The sequence below is a fragment of the Lissotriton helveticus genome, chromosome 7 (genome assembly GCF_964261635.1).
Source record: "Lissotriton helveticus chromosome 7, aLisHel1.1, whole genome shotgun sequence".
NCBI lineage: Eukaryota > Metazoa > Chordata > Amphibia > Caudata > Salamandridae > Lissotriton > Lissotriton helveticus.
The window spans coordinates 1,293,308,832-1,293,331,252 of NC_136068.1; the positions used below are offsets into that span (position 1 = coordinate 1,293,308,832).

The following is a 22,421-nucleotide window of genomic DNA, read 5'->3' on the forward strand; positions in this document are numbered from 1 at the left end:
TTCTCATGTTACACCTCTGTGATTGACCTGTTAGTTTTTGTACTTTGGCCTCTACCTACATCATTGCAAATTATGATTGGAGATGGTGCTTGCAAGTACTGCCTTGTTATTTTCCAAGGTTTGTGTTCTTTGAAATTATCCAGTCTACTGCTATACCAATCCAGAAAGCCTTCTACGTGCTTTACCTTGCAGTGCATGAAACTAGCTTAGTTCCATATTCCTCAATACCTATCTTCAGCTTTGAGTAGCAGGCCAATACAGCTACACCGGACACAGATTTAAAGCAGTATGGGAGGCCCTACATGCACCTAATTTCACTGCAAAGTCTCCAGTACTCTCCACCAACAGCAAATTTATTAAATAGGGAGAGACGATGTACAAGGCACTCCAATAGCGAGTTACAGGCAACTTTGCACCTAGACCTGTGTTATTACAGCATAGCAAATACATGCTGTGAACTGTATAATTCATTTTTTTCAGAAAGTGTCAGAGTACAGTTTTTGTATTCAGCACAAGACAATTTAAGAGCTAGGTATCTTTGATCAAAGCCCTGCCTTCTCAATGGAGGACTCCTACACTTCCTGTATAGACAGTCTTATTTCTTATTGTAAATCCAGTTTTATGCTTTGTAAGTCCACTTCCTACATACAGAGTGTTTCCAACCATGTACTCACGCTTGCCAGGCTGTACTCCGTGCATTCCAGGTGTTGGAATCGTATGTGGCGGTTGCTGCCAACCGTGGCCACCACTTAGAATTATCAACCTGCAGCAGTAGTCCTTTGGTCCTGAGATCTCCCTGGCACCTTAGCCATCTCTGCTGACCTGTGTGTCTGCCTTCCACTCCTCTAGTGAGACCTGGAAGCCTCCTGTAATGTGTACTATTTGTAACTGGCAGTTGCAAACACTGAGACCTGGAGTGTGCCTGTCCTCCCCCTTCTCACAAGAGTCCTGCTTTTCACCTCTTCTCAACTCATTCTTACTACTTATGGTCATGTGGCAGTGAAACGGTTGCAGAGCATTGTTCTAGTAGCAGGCCTATCACTTGGGCCAGTTCAGATATATAATGCTTCATCTGCTATGTTCATGGCACTGTTCTCTAGACACTCGCCAACCTAGGTGACAATACAGTTTCAGGGGTCAGTTCATTTAGCCCAAGATGTAGTCAGGATCTTGTTGATCCTCTTTAGTGAGCAGCCGCGTTGTGCTGGGGCATTAGGACGCCCACAGTCACCCTACCTTCCACCAAATTTAATATTCTCTTTCCTGGCTAAATGTTTTTCTTGCAAAAGGGCCATTTGTTATACCTTCTGTTTCAATTAAATATCTGCTAGTGTACACTCTTGACAGGGTTTGTAATGTTCATTAATTTACATTTCAACTCAAGACAACTAGAATCTTAAGTCTGCTAACCGAGTTAAACATCTAGATAATTATGAACATATATCATGTCTCTATTGGATTGAAGTCCTCATCTTGACCCAGACACGTCATGTTTTCTTACCCACACTCTAAAATGCATTTTTGCCATTTACCTACCCAGTTCCCAGCCCTAATGGGAGCACCCTTTCTTTCTCACCTAAGCCATTTCTCTTACTTATGCATAAGTGAGAATATAGCATTGTGAGTGGAGTAACAAAACTGGAGATGTGACTCTGGGGTTTTCCAAGGATATATAAACTCTATTAACCAGTATACGAGAGAACTATTAAAGCAGTATATTATTTATCAGCAATCACAAACTGAAATACAAATGTAAATTATAGTATTCGCTCCACTCCACCCCATTTTTCTCCAGGTGCTTTATGAGAGGGGCAGCATTAGGCTCATGTAGTTAGCAGAATAAAAATATATGTGATAAATGAAGCTCTTAATAATAAAAAAAATGAATAATGCAAGCCTAGGTCAAACATTAGCTTACTACATCATATTTGATCAATAATATATAAAGTCTATAATACCTATGTGATCTACATAGATACTTAAACATTATCATATACTAACCTGTGGCTTATTCCAGTGTACTATCATAAATATTAGGAAATGTTTATATTTACACAAACCATTCAATTTGATCTATAAGAATTTTTTTCAGTAAAACTGTGTGTTCGAGGCATATGAGCTGCAGATTACACACTGCATAGATGGCCACCTAGTGTTGGGCCTGGATGTTTGCAGTTTGTTTTGTTGTAGAAAAGTCTTTGGAAGTCACGGGATAGGTGACTCCTCCTTTGGATGATACTGTGCATGGGCATCGGCTCCATCCCCAGATTGTTTTTTTCCGCCACCGGGCTTGGTGTGTTTCCAGCGCTCCGTGTTGGAACCGAATTCCTTCGACGCGCAATCATCACCAACTTACAGAAATTAAGTTTCTAACGCTTTTCCAGTCGACGCTATTCTTCAACACCGAAAACTTCGATTCCGGTCGTCGTCAACGGTCTTCGGGCCTAGCTAGGCCCCGACTCCAGCTCATGGAAAGGACACCATTTAAAAAGTGTCCTCAATGTGGGTCGAAGTTTCCCCACACCGACCTTCATGAAGTGTGTAACCTTTGCCTCTCCCCGGAGCACGAGGTCAAAGACTGTTCCGCCTGTGCCTCTTTCCGCTCCAAAAAGACTATCTGGGACCGAAGAGCGAGGAGAACAATGGCTCGATCTTCAGCTTCCATTCCGGACGACATCTTTGAAGAAGGCGTCAACGTTCCAGAACACGTCGTCAACAGCAATTCCGAGGCTGAAGTCTCCGAAGTCGAGTACATCACTCCAGCACAGCGGGTCGTAAGTAAGACCGTCGACCCCGACCCTTCCTCGACACACTCAAAGAAGGCCCCGGTTACGCCCACAGGCTCGGGTGCACACCGACACACTGCTTCTACTGCCCCACCTTCGGGCCCGGCTAAGAAGCAAATTAAGTCTTCAGGCGATTCGTGCTCGAGTCGGCCTAAAAACGATGCCGGCACACATCTACCAGCACCGAAAAAGACAACTTCACCGGCTACGCCAACATCCAAACCATCGGTGCCAAAACAGACCACTAATCCTTCGGCACCGAAACCCAGGTCGGAACCAAGCAAACCCGCTTCGGATTCGAAAAAACCACCGGAACTGAAAAAACCATTGGATCCCAAAAATGTCCTGAAACCGAAAAAATCCTCGGAACCGAAAAAAGCTTCGGAGCCGAAAAAGACTCCTGCTTCTCCCAATAAAGACATTGCCAAAAAACCAAAACAAACCGCTTCGGCGCCGAAACCTTCCTCCGCACCAAAAGATCGGCCTCCTGCAGAGGACTTACTTCATCCAGACCCTGCTCAAAATACTCTAGCTAAAGATCCAATCACTGGACAGTTAATTTTAGCTTAAAAAAAGCGACCACTGGACACACCAGCTCCAGCTCCGCATTCAAAGAAGGAGGACATGGCTACCTCTCCCCTAAGACTGCCTTCCCCTTCTCTTTCACCTGTACCATCACCACCTCCTCCCATACCACAACATTCCCCTGCATCCTCTATCATACCAGACGATGACAACAGGGATGATAGCTCTGATGATATGGGGGTAACATACCTGATCCAGCTACTCCTACAGGATCACCTGACCCGTGGGATGATTATACCACCCCAGATGTCCCAAATGTTCCTCAGAATGACATATACTCCTCAAGGCCTTCCCCACCAGAAGACACTATGGGTTTCAATCAACTAATTCACAGAGCTGCGCAATATCATGGGGTAGACATGCACACAGACCCTGTAGATGAAGACTTCCTAATGGATACCTTTAGATGAAGACTTCCTAATGGACACCAGCTCCAGCTCCGCATTCAAAGGAGGAGGACATGGCTACCTCTCCCCTAAGACTGCCTTCCCCTTCTCTTTCACCTGTACCATCACCACCTCCTCCCATACCACAACATTCCCCTGCATCCTCTATCATACCAGACGATGACAACAGGGATGATAGCTCTGATGATATGGGGGTAACATACCTGATCCAGCTACTCCTACAGGATCACCTGACCCGTGGGATGATTATACCACCCCAGATGTCCCAAATGTTCCTCAGAATGACATATACTCCTCAAGGCCTTCCCCACCAGAAGACACTATGGGTTTCAATCAACTAATTCACAGAGCTGCGCAATATCATGGGGTAGACATGCACACAGACCCTGTAGATGAAGACTTCCTAATGGATACCTTTGATAATGCAAGTGTGGTATATAAATAAATAATACCGGATCTAGGTTTGACTGGACATAGCAATAACAGATAGCTCAATAAATAAGAGTCAAGATTCGAGGTAGTAGGAGTTTGCAGGTTTAATACAGCATAAGGGACAGGAACAGGATAACCTGCATGGGAACAGGATGGCAGCGCTGCCGGGGGCAGGATCAGAATCGGCGTAAGGGAATGGGGGTGACATTTAATAGCAGTACACAAATATATATACTAAAACAGTTACATTACAATGAATTACAGTAGGCGGAGCAGTGGGTGTGGTCAATAGCAGTCGCGAAAGATAAGGGTGAAAATGGGTGTAACAGGGGCGTATACATAGACATGTGATGCAAACGTAACAGAATATGTCATAAATGGGGCGGAAACATGGAGGGGGCTACCTAAGGAGCCGGGACCTCTAACCTAGTGGTGCGCGCAGACTGACAATGACGTGTTACTAGGAGAAGCTGGGGGCTATGAACTCTGTGCTGGGAGTAGAGACTGAAGTCTGGAGAGTCAGGGCGACATGTACCTAAACCCTATCTAGTATCTGATGTTTAGAGAACATGTTGATAGAATCCAAAAGTTATCGGGGTAAAGGCAAACAGACTCTAAGAATGGTGCATGCATTATTCTACATGTAGTGCGTGATGAAGAATATTAAATGACCATTAAATGCAGTATTTCTCTTACATGGAGACGTAAAGGCTAGACAATGACGGAAACTATTGATGCGATTCAGTAGCTTAGGAATGCAGAGAAGGAGGGCTGGACTGATAACTAGAATCATAACATACTCTTGGCAGACTCAGAGGCAGAGCCAGGCTGAGCCGGGCACTGTGAGGCAGGAAGTAAGTGAAAGGTCGAGGATACAGGTGGGGGCTGTATCGCTCCTCAGCGAGGCTCAGGAGACAGGAGCTGAATCTGGTGTCCGGGCCCTTTTGAGGCCTAGAAACGGGGACTTTACAATGAAATAACGTGCACACTGAGAAACGTGGCAACACAACTTTACATAGGCCTAATACTCGTAGCTTTCACGAGAACTGGAAACTGGCATACTAGTGATGGACACAACTGTAATTGCGTCTTTAATCAAACATGGGGATACATATGCATATTTAATCATGCACACATAACATAAGATGGAGGACACGTAGGGACACAGAACATGGCAAAATTTACTTTTCCACATTCCCTCCTTGTCACTACGTTTCCATCAGGAAACATCAATATTCATGATACCATCTATCATTTCATACAGTATCATTTGCTCGTCTCGAATTTTCTTGGAACGGGATTTAGGACGGGACTTGGGACTAGGAACACATGATGTAGCACAAATGCCGCAAATCGCAGGGCCACATTGTAAACAGAGGCAGCAACTGAATATGATCGCTACTGCAATACCCAGAAATGACAATACTTTCCATCCCCAGGCGGAAATTATATTCCAGAACCAACCGGACCATGTCCAGGTGCCTGGATCTTGGTGTAACATATGGGCAATCTCATGGAGTCTGGTTATAGCTGAATAAACAGACGGCGCGTTATTAGGAATGAAAATGCAGCAACTAGATCCGATGACTCCACATGCCCCGCCCCTATCGGCCAGTATGACGTCAAGGACGAGACGATTCTGGAGCACGACAATTCTCATAAAGGATTGCTCTTCGGTTAAGTTACCTAGAGCAGAAGTAGTCTCGATCACTACTGCTTCAAGTGTTCTGGTTAATCTACGTATCAGTTTACTATTCACAACAGTACCTAAGTAGGGGAAGACACCTTTATTGATATCTATGTATTGTTCTAGAGCAGTTTCAGTATAATCGACAATCGGGAAATTTCTCTTGTGTCTAGTATGTACTAGGTGGGAATTCCTATGATAGTCAGGTGGGGCTAGAAAAACTGGTGGCAGTAGGAAGGCAATGTAACAGGTTCCCTCCCAATCGAGGGGCAGACGAACATATGCGGTCTGACCACAAACAAAATAAGAATGACGTGAAGCTTTGAAAATAGATTTCCTACTGTCACTATACTTGACAATAGTAGTACAATCACTATGGCCTACATGTACGGAACCATTATTTCGGACGCATAATTCACCTTTGACTGGTAATACTGAAATAGCAGGTAAGTCTGGAGTAGAATCAGACTGAGCATTCAGGACCATAAAATTCGAAGAATAATTACCCAAATTATAAACTTCATTTTCTAGATCTAACCCTGTTCTGTGGGGAAGACCTTGCTTGTCTGGGAAACATGTACTGTTCAGAAAAGACATATCTGTTAAGGATGACGTTAACGTGGACCATGCTCCACACGAACCATTATGTGAAAATGGATAAGGAAAGAGTGGCAGAACTCCCTTCGGTGTCTGGAAAGGGGGGAGTCGACCACACACCCAACAATTAGTGGCATTGCTGGTCTGGTGTGAATAATGTAACATGCGGATAAAAGAATTATTACGCATAGCAAGACGATATGAGAGTTCATGAGGAGGCAGATCACTAAACGTGTGCTCTACTGTAACATTAGCAGACTTATTTACATGAGAAACTGAAAAATACAAATAAAATGCATAACTGGTGCAGGAAATCATAATGCTAAAATATAGCAGAAAACATAAAATAATAGTGCAACTTCTAGAGTTCTCACTAACTCTCTCTCTGTGGGGGTCTATTATATACATGTCAGAAACCGGTCTAACCGTTTCACCTAGGGGAGGACTTAGACAATCAAACTGGCTGACTTATTTTACTAGACCTTAGTTTAAGCTTATACTCCTGTTGCGGAGTTTTCTCTAACAGGGAAGGGTTCGTAGCAATGTCTTTTGCGGGACAGTCCTTAAGAATAGTACTTTGGCAGTCTTTAGAATCCTCGGAAATGTTCTTTGAAACAGGTTTCAATCCAAAAAATCTTTTCACATGAGACAGATGCACCCAGCCCTTCCTGCCTTCCAACTTGACGGCAGTACGGGTGGCCAGGAGGACCTGTCGGGGTTCCTTCCAGCGAGGCTCCAGCGGACTTGAACGGTCAAAATTTCGGACAAGAACCATGGATCCGGGAACGATTTCATGCGGTGCCACCTCGGTATTGTCTGGAAATGCGGCAGCAACCTGTGAACGACAAGAGTTGAGGGCAGACATCAAGGAAGCTAGGTAATCTGTCAGCATATTACTTGAAACATCGGTAATACTTCGAGGTCTAGGTGTACCCCACATGTTAGGGGGGTGGCCGAATACGACCTCGTACGGGGACAGACCTGATCTGGAATGTGCGACCATGCGCATATAAAATAAGGCAACTGGCAGAGCTACTAGCCAGTCTACACCTTTCTCTTTACAAACTTTTGCAATTCGGATTTTCAGGGTCTGATTATGTCTCTCTACGAGACCGGCTGCTTCTGGATGGCGTACACAATGGAACTTCCACTGGTACCCTAACAACAGGGAAACATGTTTCATCAACTCGGATGAGAATGGCTGGCCGTTATCAGAATATACGACTCTAGGGAGTCCGTACCGGGGGAAGAATTCACGAACCAACTGCTTGGCAGTGGTCGCGGCTGTGTAATCTGGGACTGGATATGCTTCTGTCCACCTGGACAAAGCGCATACAACTACAAGGACATACTTGAAACCTCGACATCGCTCCATCTGAATATAATCCATCTGGAGGACTTCAAAAGGGTGGTCAGGGGGCTGGAATCCACCTTGTTCCACCGGGACACTTTTACCTGGATTAAACTGACAACATATCATACAGGTACGGACTTTCTGCTTGGCTGCAGCTCGTAAATGCTTGTTGAACCAAATGTTCTGGATACTGTCTAACATAGCTTTTTCTCCTAAATGTGCTGGACTATGTGCGGTATTGATAATGACTTGAACCATAGAATCGGGGAGAAACCATGTGGCTTTACCCTTCGTTACCCATCCCTGATCTGTCTGGACCCCTCCTTGTTCGGACCATTTCTTGATTTCCTCGGGAGTAGCATGTAACTGGATATCTATGACATCTTGAGTGGGGTCCTTAACTGTCATACAGGTAGTTGGATCTGGAGTGTATGTCGGTGTCTTGTTAACTGGAATGTCTGGTGTCTGTGCTGTAAGCTTGGCTGTGCGATCTGCTAGATCATTACCTTGAGAAATAGTGTCGGTAACTTTCGTATGTGCTTTGCACTTCATGATAGCAATGGATGTCGGTAAGTGTATGGCATCTAACAGAGCTTGAATAAGGAGACCATGCTGAATCTTGGTTCCATGAGAAGTCATGAAACCTCTCTCCTGCCAGAGCACTCCAAAGTCGTGTACGACTCCAAATGCGTAACGTGAATCTGTGTAAACATTAACTTTCAGGTTCTTAGCGTGTATGCAGGCTTGTGTCAGAGCAACTAGCTCTGCTGCTTGAGCAGACAGGGTGTCAATACGGTGTGTTTCAATAACTTCAGTGTCAGTAGTCACTGCATACGCGGCTACTAGTTCTCCTGTACTTGTTCTCATACATGAACCATCCACATAAAGTGTCAGGTCGGGATCTGGTAATGGAATATCTGACAAGTCTTGTCTTGGCTTAGTCATAATGTTAACTACTTCCACACAGTCGTGTGTGGCAGGATTTGAATTAACTGACGGTAACAGTGTAGCAGGATTTAAAACGTTGCAGCGTCTGATTTCTATGTGTGGCTGGAACAGTGTCAATTCATAACCTGTTAAACGTGCAATTGTCAAGTGCTGAGTCTGTGTTCGGTTTAAAAGAACTTCCACGGAGTGTGGAACTTGTACTGTCAAGGAATGTCCTAATACTATGGAATCACTTTGTCTGATAGCTAGTGCTGTGGCTGCAACTGACTTGAGGCACGCAGGCAGAGCCTGGGCTACAGGATCTAATGTGCTCGAAAAATAAGCACAGGGCTTGTATTGTCCTGCTTGATCTTGTGTGAGAACAGATAATGCTGTACCTTCACGTTCAGTGACAAAAAGCGTAAAAGGCTTACTGTAGTTCGGTGTTGCTAGAACTGGAGCTTGGCATAGAGCTTTCTTTAACTCATTAAAACTAAGTGTATGTTCAGATGTCCAAGGGAGGACAGTCGATACGGCTGCCTCCTGTGTCGTTAACTGTATCAGTGGCTTAGCTAGAAATGCATACTGAGGAATCCATTGTCTGCAATAAGAAGTAAGGCCGATAAAAGCACGTACCTCCTTCTGTGTCTTGGGCTGAGGAAGACTCGCTATTAACTGGATACGGTCAGGTGTCAACTGCCTACCCCTCTTGGACAGTAAGTGGCCTAAGTAGATCACTTGCTGGACACAGAATTGAAGCTTAGAAGGGGACACCTTGTGCCCCATCTCGGCAAGGAAATACAAGACTGTAAGGGATGCTCGCTCGCAAGCACGTTCAGAACGGGCTGTGATCAGTAGATCATCGACATACTGGAGCAGGGCAGTGTCAGTTGGCATGTGAATATTGTCTAGTTGTCTCTTAAGTGCTTGACTGTAAATACTAGGACTTTCTGTGAAACCTTGAGGAGCTCGTGTGAACATATAGCTCCTTCCATTTAAACAAAATCCGAAAAGAAACTGGCTGTCTGGATGAATGGGGACACTGAAAAACGCGTTCTTGAGGTCTATGACTGTGAAAAATGAGGCTTCAGAATCAATGGCTGTCAATAGGGAAGAGATATCTGGGACAACTGGGTACTGGGGAATAATACATTTGTTGAGTTCTCGAAGGTCAATCACTAATCGATATACTGGGGGTGCATTTGGATCAGTACGTTTCATGACTGGAATGATCGGAGAATTACATACATTGGAGTCAGTTTCTACAACTACTCCTTGAGCCATGAGCTCGTCAATAATTTTGGATAAGGCTGCTACAGCCTCAGGTGGCAATCTGTACTGTCTGATTCGTGGTAACACTACACCTGGTTTGAGAGTCACACGATGGGGTGTGATTTGCATATAACCAACATCAGTTGGACCTTGCGCCCATAGATGCTGCGGAACATTAGACAATCTCGGATCAAAATCTCGTAATACATAGTGACCCTTGAAGTCACGTAGGAACAATCGTATTCCCTCTGGGGAACAGCAAATAACTGCACCTAATTCTTTCAGTGTTTTAATGCCTAATACATTTTCTGGACATGACTTCGTAAGTAACAGATCAGTAGTGCGGGACAATGGACCTACTTCTAGAGTAACTGGCTTAGATATCTCATTTACATTAGGCTTTCCTGAAAATCCAAGGGAAACATTTCTAGAGCCTGAGAGCGGAGCCCCTGGAACTTCGGCGTGACTAATGGTGGTCCTACTTGCCCCTGTATCAATCAAAAACTTTCTGTCTTTCCCTAATACTTGACTATGAACATAGGGACCCTCTTGATCTACAGGAATCTCGATGAGAGGCAAGCCTACCTCCCTCTCTAGGCTGTTTCATGAATATGGCTGATACTCTGGATACTCGGACTGTGCATACTGGTACATCTGCTGTGTAACATGCTGTGTTGCAGCAATAGGCTGCGGTGCTGGAACTGTCTGTTGTGCATTCTGTGGCTGAGAAGTCTGTGAAACTTGTTCTTGTCTAGGCGGACGTGGTCTTTCTTTAGTTTTACCGGTAGCTATATTGTGTTTCAGAACTGCACACTCGTTTATGAAATGACCTGGCTGTTTACAATAATTGCATGTCCCTTTAACGGGAACTGCAGGATGACTGGCTTGATTCGTACCCCTCTTCTGACTGTCTTGAGGAACAGATTGTGCAACTAGTACTTTCATTTTCGTGTCTTTCATACGTTTTCTTTCATGATCTTGCTCTTCTCTGATTCTATTCTGGTGATACTGAAGCATCTGTAACATTTGGGACGGGGTATTAGCTTGCCAGGTACTTTCGACTTTCAAAACTCGATTCTTAACTTGTGGACTTGAATTCTCGACTAATTTAGTAACAAAAAGATGAGGGTATGACTCGCTACTTGTCTTGAGGCCACTGTTTATACTAAAACATTTCTCGAATCTAGAATAAAAATCACTAGTGTCTTCGTCTTGTTTCTGTTTACAGGCTGAGATTGCATCCCAGTCTTCCTTTTTAGTGGCTAATAATCTTGGCAAAACTTGTATTAACAGTTCAGGTAATTCTTTACATTTCTCTCCTAGACCGGTACCTGGTACTCGTATCTTATCTTCAGCTTCTAGGACTGCCCAATCGATCTTTTTCTCTCCCACCTCCCAATCTTTTTCCTTGAGTTTTTCGTATACCCCTGCGGGCAATAAGACTTTTAACATTTTAATTATATCTGGATACGTGTATTCTCCCATACGGAGCATGTCTTTTAATTCCCGGTGGAACCCTGCTGGATCTTTGTCATGACAGGGAATTAATTTCTTCATCTCTAAGAGTTCCATCTTTGTAATCGGAGTGTAAACAAACACTCGTTGCATTTCACCATCTGTTGTCCTGACTGGGTGTACTTCTCGTAACGGATTCTGTCTGTCTATGTAAAACGGTTTACTTTCTGGAGGTGAGACATGAACAAAATGCGGGTTCAAAAACGTTCTATATTTGTGGCGCTGTTCTAGAATGACACTAATTAAATCGGTACCTAAACCTTTCCATCTATATTGGAGTAACTCGTTCAGGACATCGTGTAACGGACCTGGATCAGAATGTTGACCCTCATACAGAGTAATGAGGTGTTGGATCATATACATACCCACCAGTCGTTGCTCGGCTGGGGGCAATTTCAGAAACATTTGTGCCACTATTTCATCTGGAAAAGTGGTAGAATCAGTAATCCATCGGACCGCTGATCGGACTAGTTCTTGTTCATGCATAGTACTTAACTCGCTATAACCGATTCGTGATTTCAGAATGTGATCGGTAGCTTGAAATACTTGTTCTAGAGAACCTTGTTCTGGTGCTGGATGATGTAAAACTGACTTGTGTTCTAGGCGCAAATGGCGATCTGGAAATCTAGATTTTCCTACATACGCTATTCTGGCGGGATTCTCGTCCTCTACCTCTTCAGTAGAAGAGTCATTCTCTTTCTCGCTCACTTGTGCTGCTTTACGTTGTTCGTGTAACTTTATTATTTCTTTACGGATTTTCTTGTACATACTCTCTATACTACTGATAGTCTTGTGTTTACCCTCGGCTATATTATCACTCCACCTTGTCAGGATTTTCATTTCGGCCTGATCTTTAGTCGGGGAATCTTGTTCTCTTATTAGACAATTAATCAGGAACTTTAATAACATGAGCTGGATCTCAGCTTTCCTTTGAGACATGGCTTCACCAATACTTTCTGGATCATCCCCTGTACGGATGAAACGATATATTCTGTCTAGATCTCCTTTCATATCTGGTAGGGTGTCTAAATACCCGGTCACCCGTCTTACACGGATGGAATATATTACTGTACTATCATCACCTGCAACTGGATCATAGCGGCATTCAGTAAGAGCTCGTCGGATTTCTGCAACGGACTTAAATTTGGGCGTACGCTGTAACGCACATTCATGTAACTCGGCCAACGTTCTACGTTGGTGCGGTGGCGGGGTACCAGGAGGACCTCCTCCTGCGGCCCCTAAACTGGAATCGTCGACCGATACTCTTCGTACCAGCGCGGCGGGAAATTGTAATGTAGGCTGGACCGGGGGTACCGTAGCAGGTACTCCGGTGACTGGAGGAGCAGGATTTACATTATTTACAGGAGCTGGCGGAACAGGATTTGCATATTCCGGGACTGTGTCGTCCAAATAGGACGAGATGAAAATATCAGCTGCGGTCGGTTTGTGACGTAGCTTAGTCGGAACTAGTGGTGGCGGAAAATTACTGGATGCCTCCGGGGTCGCTTTTGGCAAGCCCTCGGCAAGAAGAGGATACATACCCTTAATAAGGGCATGCCTCTGTCTGTCTGACTGTTCGGTTTTAACTCGTTCACCTATCTCGATTAGTTCCCTTTCTTGGGTTCGTTCTAAGGATTCTCTACTTAGTTCTGACTTTCTGATTTCTTTTTCGGTTCTTTTATGAGATTCTTTGCGCCATAACTCGATGGCATCTTTCTGTGACTGTCTGGCTTTCTTCTTCCATAATGCTTCTTCTACTCGCATGATGCACTCGGCATCCCATGTACCCGATACGGGCCATCTATACTTTTCTTCTAATTCCTTGGTATACTCTACCCATAAATCTAGATATAATATGGCACTTATGCCATGCTTCTGATACATAAAATGACCTGGACTGTCCCTAGGCGGGACAGGAACTGCTTCTTCTAACAGACCTTTTCTAGTTTTTAACTGACGTAATTTCGAGAATAAGGGCATGACTGAACCGTAATCTAGACACAATATAATACACAACGAACACGATAACTACACCACTTTCATACCACGACATTAAAAATACATGAAGAACATTTAAAATAACAGTTCGAACAGAATACTACCTGGAATACTGAAAGCAGAATACATGAGTTTTCTCGAGAACAGAACTGACTAGAACAGAAACTAGATGCACTGCTGAAACAGTACGAAACTTACCGGTCTCATAAAGAGACACGTCAGGACCCGCATCCACCGAAGTGGACACTTCGTTTGGGGGTCTGTGTACCACCAACCCACGGACCAGAGTCAATTAGATTGACCCTGTCTAGATACTACCCCAGCAATGGTACTCACCGGGCAGCAAGAACGGAAGGCCTCGGACTGGACTGGACTGCTTCGACGCCGGACGGACGAACTTCGGACTTCTGTTACGGGTGGGCCTCCGGATACCTCGGACCTTGGACTCTCGGCTTGGGCTCTGGTCGGGACTCGCCGCGTTCCTCCACCGCCTCGTCTGGATGCTGGACCGCCACCTCCGTCTCCTCCGTGGGCCTGAGGGATACTTGAAGCAGAAATATCTGCACGTGCACGGTATGGTTCCGTCACGGCTGCAGAGGGTCAGGGGGCCGGCGTGGCTTCACCGGCGCGTGGGGAAAGGGCAAGTCCCTATTCGGGCGCCATTATGTGGTATATAAATAAATAATACCGGATCTAGGTTTGACTGGACATAGCAATAACAGATAGCTCAATAAATAAGAGTCAAGATTCGAGGTAGTAGGAGTTTGCAGGTTTAATACAGCATAAGGGACAGGAACAGGACAACCTGCATGGGAACAGGATGGCAGCGCTGCCGGGGGCAGGATCAGAATCGGCGTAAGGGAATGGGGGTGACATTTAATAGCAGTACACAAATATATATACTAAAACAGTTACATTACAATGAATTACAGTAGGCGGAGCAGTGGGTGTGGTCAATAGCAGTCGCGAAAGATAAGGGTGAAAATGGGTGTAACAGGGGCGTATACATAGACATGTGATGCAAACGTAACAGAATATGTCATAAATGGGGCGGAAACATGGAGGGGGCTACCTAAGGAGCCGGGACCTCTAACCTAGTGGTGCGCGCAGACTGACAATGACGTGTTACTAGGAGAAGCTGGGGGCTATGAACTCTGTGCTGGGAGTAGAGACTGAAGTCTGGAGAGTCAGGGCGACATGTACCTAAACCCTATCTAGTATCTGATGTTTAGAGAACATGTTGATAGAATCCAAAAGTTATCGGGGTAAAGGCTAACAGACTCTAAGAATGGTGCATGCATTATTCTACATGTAGTGCGTGATGAAGAATATTAAATGACCATTAAATGCAGTATTTCTCTTACATGGAGACGTAAAGGCTAGACAATGACGGAAACTATTGATGCGATTCAGTAGCTTAGGAATGCAGAGAAGGAGGGCTGGACTGATAACTAGAATCATAACATACTCTTGGCAGACTCAGAGGCAGAGCCAGGCTGAGCCGGGCACTGTGAGGCAGGAAGTAAGTGAAAGGTCGAGGATACAGGTGGGGGCTGTATCGCTCCTCAGCGAGGCTCAGGAGACAGGAGCTGAATCTGGTGTCCGGGCCCTTTTGAGGCCTAGAAACGGGGACTTTACAATGAAATAACGTGCACACTGAGAAACGTGGCAACGCAACTTTACATAGGCCTAATACTCGTAGCTTTCACGAGAACTGGAAACTGGCATACTAGTGATGGACACAACTGTAATTGCGTAAATCACCAAGCGGTTTCTAAGCGCTTGCTTAGGGAACCCATCCTGGTATTCCCCTGTGAGATAACCCCGGCAGGGTATCCGCAAGGTGAAAGCCAGGCATCCCACCGCGAGGGGCCGTTGTGGAGATTAAGCAAGCTATTGCCCAGAGTCGCAGAGTGTGAACCCGTGAATCGAGTAGGCACCGGAGCAAGAATTGTCGAGTCCATGGACATTTTAGGACTCAAGACCCCGCTGAGACGGGAATTGAACCCTGGTCCTGGGCTGACCTCTGCTTCCAGGTCTGCCTCCTCTAACCAGTGAGCCACACTTCTCGGTACTCCATAGTGATCTCCTTCTTCATGGCATGGAATTCTCCATTTAGCGAGGCAAAGAGTGTTTCGAGGAAGGAACGGGTAACTGGACCCTCCGCATACCCATGCGCCAGCTCCGTGTGATTGCCCGAGGTCAGGACCGACTCAGTCCCGCTTGCGCCAGGTTTAAGGATAAGGTCCCTAACTGAGCGCTCTTTCTTTGCCTTGTTGGCCACCATTGCCCGTTGTCTTCTCTCTCCAGAGCCTGTGACGGTTGGCCTTGGTTCTGCACGTCTGATGTTGTCCCTTCTGTGGGAGAGTGAGGCCACTCCACGCTCCGGCGCTCAGATCTCCGTCGGCTGGGGCTGAGCGGGCTCTCCCCTACCCTCTCTCCTCAGTGGGTGCAAGCGCCGAGCTCGTGATGGCGCCGAAGATATGGGAAAGCCAGGCTCCACCTGGCCCGTTGCCGCGGCCGGTCGTGTATCTGCCCCCCCCCCTCTCTCTCACCAGTCCCGTGGGAGGGGGGGAGTGCCGCCCATGCGTCCTGTGCTTTGCCGGTCACTTCACTGCGGCGTCAACGGCTCTGTCTTGGCTCTACTGTGGACAGGTGGGTGCACTGCTCCGGCGCCGGTCTCACCGCCGACTAGGTCAGGCTTCCCACCTCCACGCAGCCCTTTGGTTCGCTCTCTGTGTCTTGCTCAGAGGATGGCGTGGAAGGCTGGAGCCCCTCCTCCCGCAGCGCTGGTTGGCATGGCCAACCCTCTCTCCAGCCGATTCGCGGCCTGCTAATCCGCCGGTCCCAGTGCTGGACACAATGCAGAATGTGCAGAGGCCAGTCTGAGCGGGCCTGTGCCCCTCCGTGAGTGCAGTGGTGATTTTCGGCCCTAGCCGGCACCCTCAGTGTTCTTGCCTCAGTCCCCGGCCTGCTCTCCCTGCCACCTCTGCCTCCAAATAGCGCTGTCACCGCGGGGGGCCCATCTCTCATCAGCCGCATAGTCGTGGGTCATCCGCACTTTAGGCAGGGGCTCGACTGGCCCTGTCACACCGATTCTCTCTGTCCTCGTCCTTCGTGGCCTGGTCTCAGCTCCGCAGCAGCGATGTGGCGTACTTCTTTTGGCTGCCCGTACCGTAGGCCCGGCCCACCCCCAGGGAGCGGTCCCTGCTGTGCACGTCCCACAAGGCTTTCAGGCCTTTATCGGCACCTGAGTGTAGGGAGGCGACTTAGGAGAAAGTTTGGCGGCTTTGGTGCGCGTCCTGCGGTCTCCAACAGCTGCTATTTGCACGGGTCCCAGGTGGTGGATCGGAACAACGAGCAGGCACGTCCTACTCAGTCGCCATCTTGGCCACGCCCTGTACACAATGTTTTAAAGGGTTTTGGACGCCAAATGTTGCAGTTCATTTCTGAATACACAGTGATATTAAAATAATGCAAGCACTATTGTGGATATACAGGAGAAAAATTACACTTTTCATAAACATATGTATATCTGTGCATGAACTCCCGGATTAAAGTATTCTCTGATGTTAATTCCCTGGAAGAAAAACTGTACAGAAAGGTGTCCTGGGTAAAGTTCACACAGTGGGGAATAATTCAAAAGTTTATGACTTCAACAAAGATTGTGATGCAAAACCAAGACTACAGCTACGTAACCTTTTCTTAGTTTTAATGCACCTCAAATGGACATATAATTTAGCCAGGAATAGCAAAGCATATCCAAACCTGTGCTGTCAGAGTAACTTCTTAACTAAAATAATTATGTGCAGGTGTTGTGCACAGTTGTTATGAAATCTTAAAATATTATCGTTGAACCACCATGTTGCAGATCTCCTTTCTCCCATGCTATGTGTACGGCCTGGCAATGATTGGTCTGGGTGGGCTCTAAGTTATATGCCTGGCCATTATCTGTATGCACTCCCTCTAAGCTTCAAAACTCCTAGGTAGGTAGATATCTTGCAGCAAGCCTTTTAAGAGCTGATCTGTATGTTACGTGCCTTAGTGATTCTTGTATGCTCAGGAACTTGAAGAATTCTCATGTTACACCTCTGTGATTGACCTGTTAGTTTTTGTACTTTGGCCTCTACCTACATCATTGCAAATTATGATTGGAGATGGTGCTTGCAAGTACTGCCTTGTTATTTTCCAAGGTTTGTGTTCTTTGAAATTATCCAGTCTACTGCTATACCAATCCAGAAAGCCTTCTACGTGCTTTACCTTGCAGTGCATGAAACTAGCTTAGTTCCATATTCCTCAATACCTATCTTCAGCTTTGAGTAGCAGGCCAATACAGCTACACCGGACACAGATTTAAAGCAGTATGGGAGGCCCTACATGCACCTAATTTCACTGCAAAGTCTCCAGTACTCTCCACCAACAGCAAATTTATTAAATAGGGAGAGACGATGTACAAGGCACTCCAATAGCGAGTTACAGGCAACTTTGCACCTAGACCTGTGTTATTACAGCATAGCAAATACATGCTGTGAACTGTATAATTCATTTTTTTCAGAAAGTGTCAGAGTACAGTTTTTGTATTCAGCACAAGACAATTTAAGAGCCAGGTATCTTTGATCAAAGCCCTGCCTTCTCAATGGAGGACTCCTACACTTCCTGTATAGACAGTCTTATTTCTTATTGTAAATCCAGTTTTATGCTTTGTAAGTCCACTTCCTACATACAGAGTGTTTCCAACCATGTACTCACGCTTGCCAGGCTGTACTCCGTGCATTCCAGGTGTTGGAATCGTATGTGGCGGTTGCTGCCAACCGTGGCCACCACTTAGAATTATCAACCTGCAGCAGTAGTCCTTTGGTCCTGAGATCTCCCTGGCACCTTAGCCATCTCTGCTGACCTGTGTGTCTGCCTTCCACTCCTCTAGTGAGACCTGGAAGCCTCCTGTAATGTGTACTATTTGTAACTGGCAGTTGCAAACACTGAGACCTGGAGTGTGCCTGTCCTCCCCCTTCTCACAAGAGTCCTGCTTTTCACCTCTTCTCAACTCATTCTTACTACTTATGGTCATGTGGCAGTGAAACGGTTGCAGAGCATTGTTCTAGTAGCAGGCCTATCACTTGGGCCAGTTCAGATATATAATGCTTCATCTGCTATGTTCATGGCACTGTTCTCTAGACACTCGCCAACCTAGGTGACAATACAGTTTCAGGGGTCAGTTCATTTAGCCCAAGATGTAGTCAGGATCTTGTTGATCCTCTTTAGTGAGCAGCCGCGTTGTGCTGGGGCATTAGGACGCCCACAGTCACCCTACCTTCCACCAAATTTAATATTCTCTTTCCTGGCTAAATGTTTTTCTTGCAAAAGGGCCATTTGTTATACCTTCTGTTTCAATTAAATATCTGCTAGTGTACACTCTTGACAGGGTTTGTAATGTTCATTAATTTACATTTCAACTCAAGACAACTAGAATCTTAAGTCTGCTAACCGAGTTAAACATCTAGATAATTATGAACATATATCATGTCTCTATTGGATTGAAGTCCTCATCTTGACCCAGACACGTCATGTTTTCTTACCCACACTCTAAAATGCATTTTTGCCATTTACCTACCCAGTTCCCAGCCCTAATGGGAGCACCCTTTCTTTCTCACCTAAGCCATTTCTCTTACTTATGCATAAGTGAGAATATAGCATTGTGAGTGGAGTAACAAAACTGGAGATGTGACTCTGGGGTTTTCCAAGGATATATAAACTCTATTAACCAGTATACGAGAGAACTATTAAAGCGGTATATTATTTATCAGCAATCACAAACTGAAATACAAATGTAAATTATAGTATTCGCTCCACTCCACCCCATTTTTCTCCAGGTGCTTTATGAGAGGGGCAGCATTAGGCTCATGTAGTTAGCAGAATAAAAATATATGTGATAAATGAAGCTCTTAATAATAAAAAAAATGAATAATGCAAGCCTAGGTCAAACATTAGCTTACTACATCATATTTGATCAATAATATATAAAGTCTATAATACCTATGTGATCTACATAGATACTTAAACATTATCATATACTAACCTGTGGCTTATTCCAGTGTACTATCATAAATATTAGGAAATGTTTATATTTACACAAACCATTCAATTTGATCTATAAGAATTTTTTTCAGTAAAACTGTGTGTTCGAGGCATATGAGCTGCAGATTACACACTGCATAGATGGCCACCTAGTGTTGGGCCTGGATGTTTGCAGTTTGTTTTGTTGTAGAAAAGTCTTTGGAAGTCACGGGATAGGTGACTCCTCCTTTGGATGATACTGTGCATGGGCATCGGCTCCATCCCCAGATTGTTTTTTTCCGCCACCGGGCTCGGTGTGTTTCCAGCGCTCCGTGTTGGAACCGATTTCCTTCGACGCGCAATCATCACCAACTTACAGAAATTAAGTTTCTAACGCTTTTCCAGTCGACGCTATTCTTCAACACCGAAAACTTCGATTCCGGTTGTCGTCAACGGTCTTCGGGCCTAGCTAGGCCCCGACTCCAGCTCATGGAAAGGACACCATTTAAAAAGTGTCCTCAATGTGGGTCGAAGTTTCCCCACACCGACCTTCATGAAGTGTGTAACCTTTGCCTCTCCCCAGAGCATGAGGTCAAAGACTGTTCCGCCTGTGCCTCTTTCCGCTCCAAAAAGACTATCTGGGACCGAAGAGCGAGGAGAACAATGGCTCGATCTTCAGCTTCCATTCCGGACGACATCTTTGAAGAAGGCGTCAACGTTCCAGAACACGTCGTCTTTCTGATTCTTTTTCGGTTCTTTTATGAGATTCTTTGCGCCATAACTCGATGGCATCTTTCTGTGACTGTCTGGCTTTCTTCTTCCATAATGCTTCTTCTACTCGCATGATGCACTCGGCATCCCATGTACCCGATACGGGCCATCTATACTTTTCTTCTAATTCCTTGGTATACTCTACCCATAAATCTAGATATAATATGGCACTTATGCCATGCTTCTGATACATAAAATGACCTGGACTGTCCCTAGGCGGGACAGGAACTGCTTCTTCTAACAGACCTTTTCTAGTTTTTAACTGACGTAATTTCGAGAATAAGGGCATGACTGAACCGTAATCTAGACACAATATAATACACAACGAACACGATAACTACACCACTTTCATACCACGACATTAAAAATACATGAAGAACATTTAAAATAACAGTTCGAACAGAATACTACCTGGAATACTGAAAGCAGAATACATGAGTTTTCTCGAGAACAGAACTGACTAGAACAGAAACTAGATGCACTGCTGAAACAGTACGAAACTTACCGGTCTCATAAAGAGACACGTCAGGACCCGCATCCACCGAAGTGGACACTTCGTTTGGGGGTCTGTGTACCACCAACCCACGGACCAGAGTCAATTAGATTGACCCTGTCTAGATACTACCCCAGCAATGGTACTCACCGGGCAGCAAGAACGGAAGGCCTCGGACTGGACTGGACTGCTTCGACGCCGGACGGACGAACTTCGGACTTCTGTTACGGGTGGGCCTCCGGATACCTCGGACCTTGGACTCTCGGCTTGGGCTCTGGTCGGGACTCGCCGCGTTCCTCCACCGCCTCGTCTGGATGCTGGACCGCCACCTCCGTCTCCTCCGTGGGCCTGAGGGATACTTGAAGCAGAAATATCTGCACGTGCACGGTATGGTTCCGTCACGGCTGCAGAGGGTCAGGGGGCCGGCGTGGCTTCACCGGCGCGTGGGGAAAGGGCAAGTCCCTATTCGGGCGCCATTATGTGGTATATAAATAAATAATACCGGATCTAGGTTTGACTGGACATAGCAATAACAGATAGCTCAATAAATAAGAGTCAAGATTCGAGGTAGTAGGAGTTTGCAGGTTTAATACAGCATAAGGGACAGGAACAGGACAACCTGCATGGGAACAGGATGGCAGCGCTGCCGGGGGCAGGATCAGAATCGGCGTAAGGGAATGGGGGTGACATTTAATAGCAGTACACAAATATATATACTAAAACAGTTACATTACAATGAATTACAGTAGGCGGAGCAGTGGGTGTGGTCAATAGCAGTCGCGAAAGATAAGGGTGAAAATGGGTGTAACAGGGGCGTATACATAGACATGTGATGCAAACGTAACAGAATATGTCATAAATGGGGCGGAAACATGGAGGGGGCTACCTAAGGAGCCGGGACCTCTAACCTAGTGGTGCGCGCAGACTGACAATGACGTGTTACTAGGAGAAGCTGAGGGCTATGAACTCTGTGCTGGGAGTAGAGACTGAAGTCTGGAGAGTCAGGGCGACATGTACCTAAACCCTATCTAGTATCTGATGTTTAGAGAACATGTTGATAGAATCCAAAAGTTATCGGGGTAAAGGCTAACAGACTCTAAGAATGGTGCATGCATTATTCTACATGTAGTGCGTGATGAAGAATATTAAATGACCATTAAATGCAGTATTTCTCTTACATGGAGACGTAAAGGCTAGACAATGACGGAAACTATTGATGCGATTCAGTAGCTTAGGAATGCAGAGAAGGAGGGCTGGACTGATAACTAGAATCATAACATACTCTTGGCAGACTCAGAGGCAGAGCCAGGCTGAGCCGGGCACTGTGAGGCAGGAAGTAAGTGAAAGGTCGAGGATACAGGTGGGGGCTGTATCGCTCCTCAGCGAGGCTCAGGAGACAGGAGCTGAATCTGGTGTCCGGGCCCTTTTGAGGCCTAGAAACGGGGACTTTACAATGAAATAACGTGCACACTGAGAAACGTGGCAACGCAACTTTACATAGGCCTAATACTCGTAGCTTTCACGGGAACTGGAAACTGGCATA

The 22,421-nt window shown here is 45.7% G+C and overlaps 1 protein-coding gene and 1 pseudogene across 2 annotated transcripts in view; both read left to right on the forward strand.

The window, feature by feature from the left end:
• Positions 1-22,421, forward strand: part of LOC144770216 (uncharacterized) — a 591,183-nt gene that overhangs the window by 525,182 nt on the left and 43,580 nt on the right. The window lies entirely within an intron of this gene.
• LOC144767317 (uncharacterized) overlaps positions 1-22,421 on the forward strand; it is a 48,552-nt pseudogene that overhangs the window by 24,337 nt on the left and 1,794 nt on the right.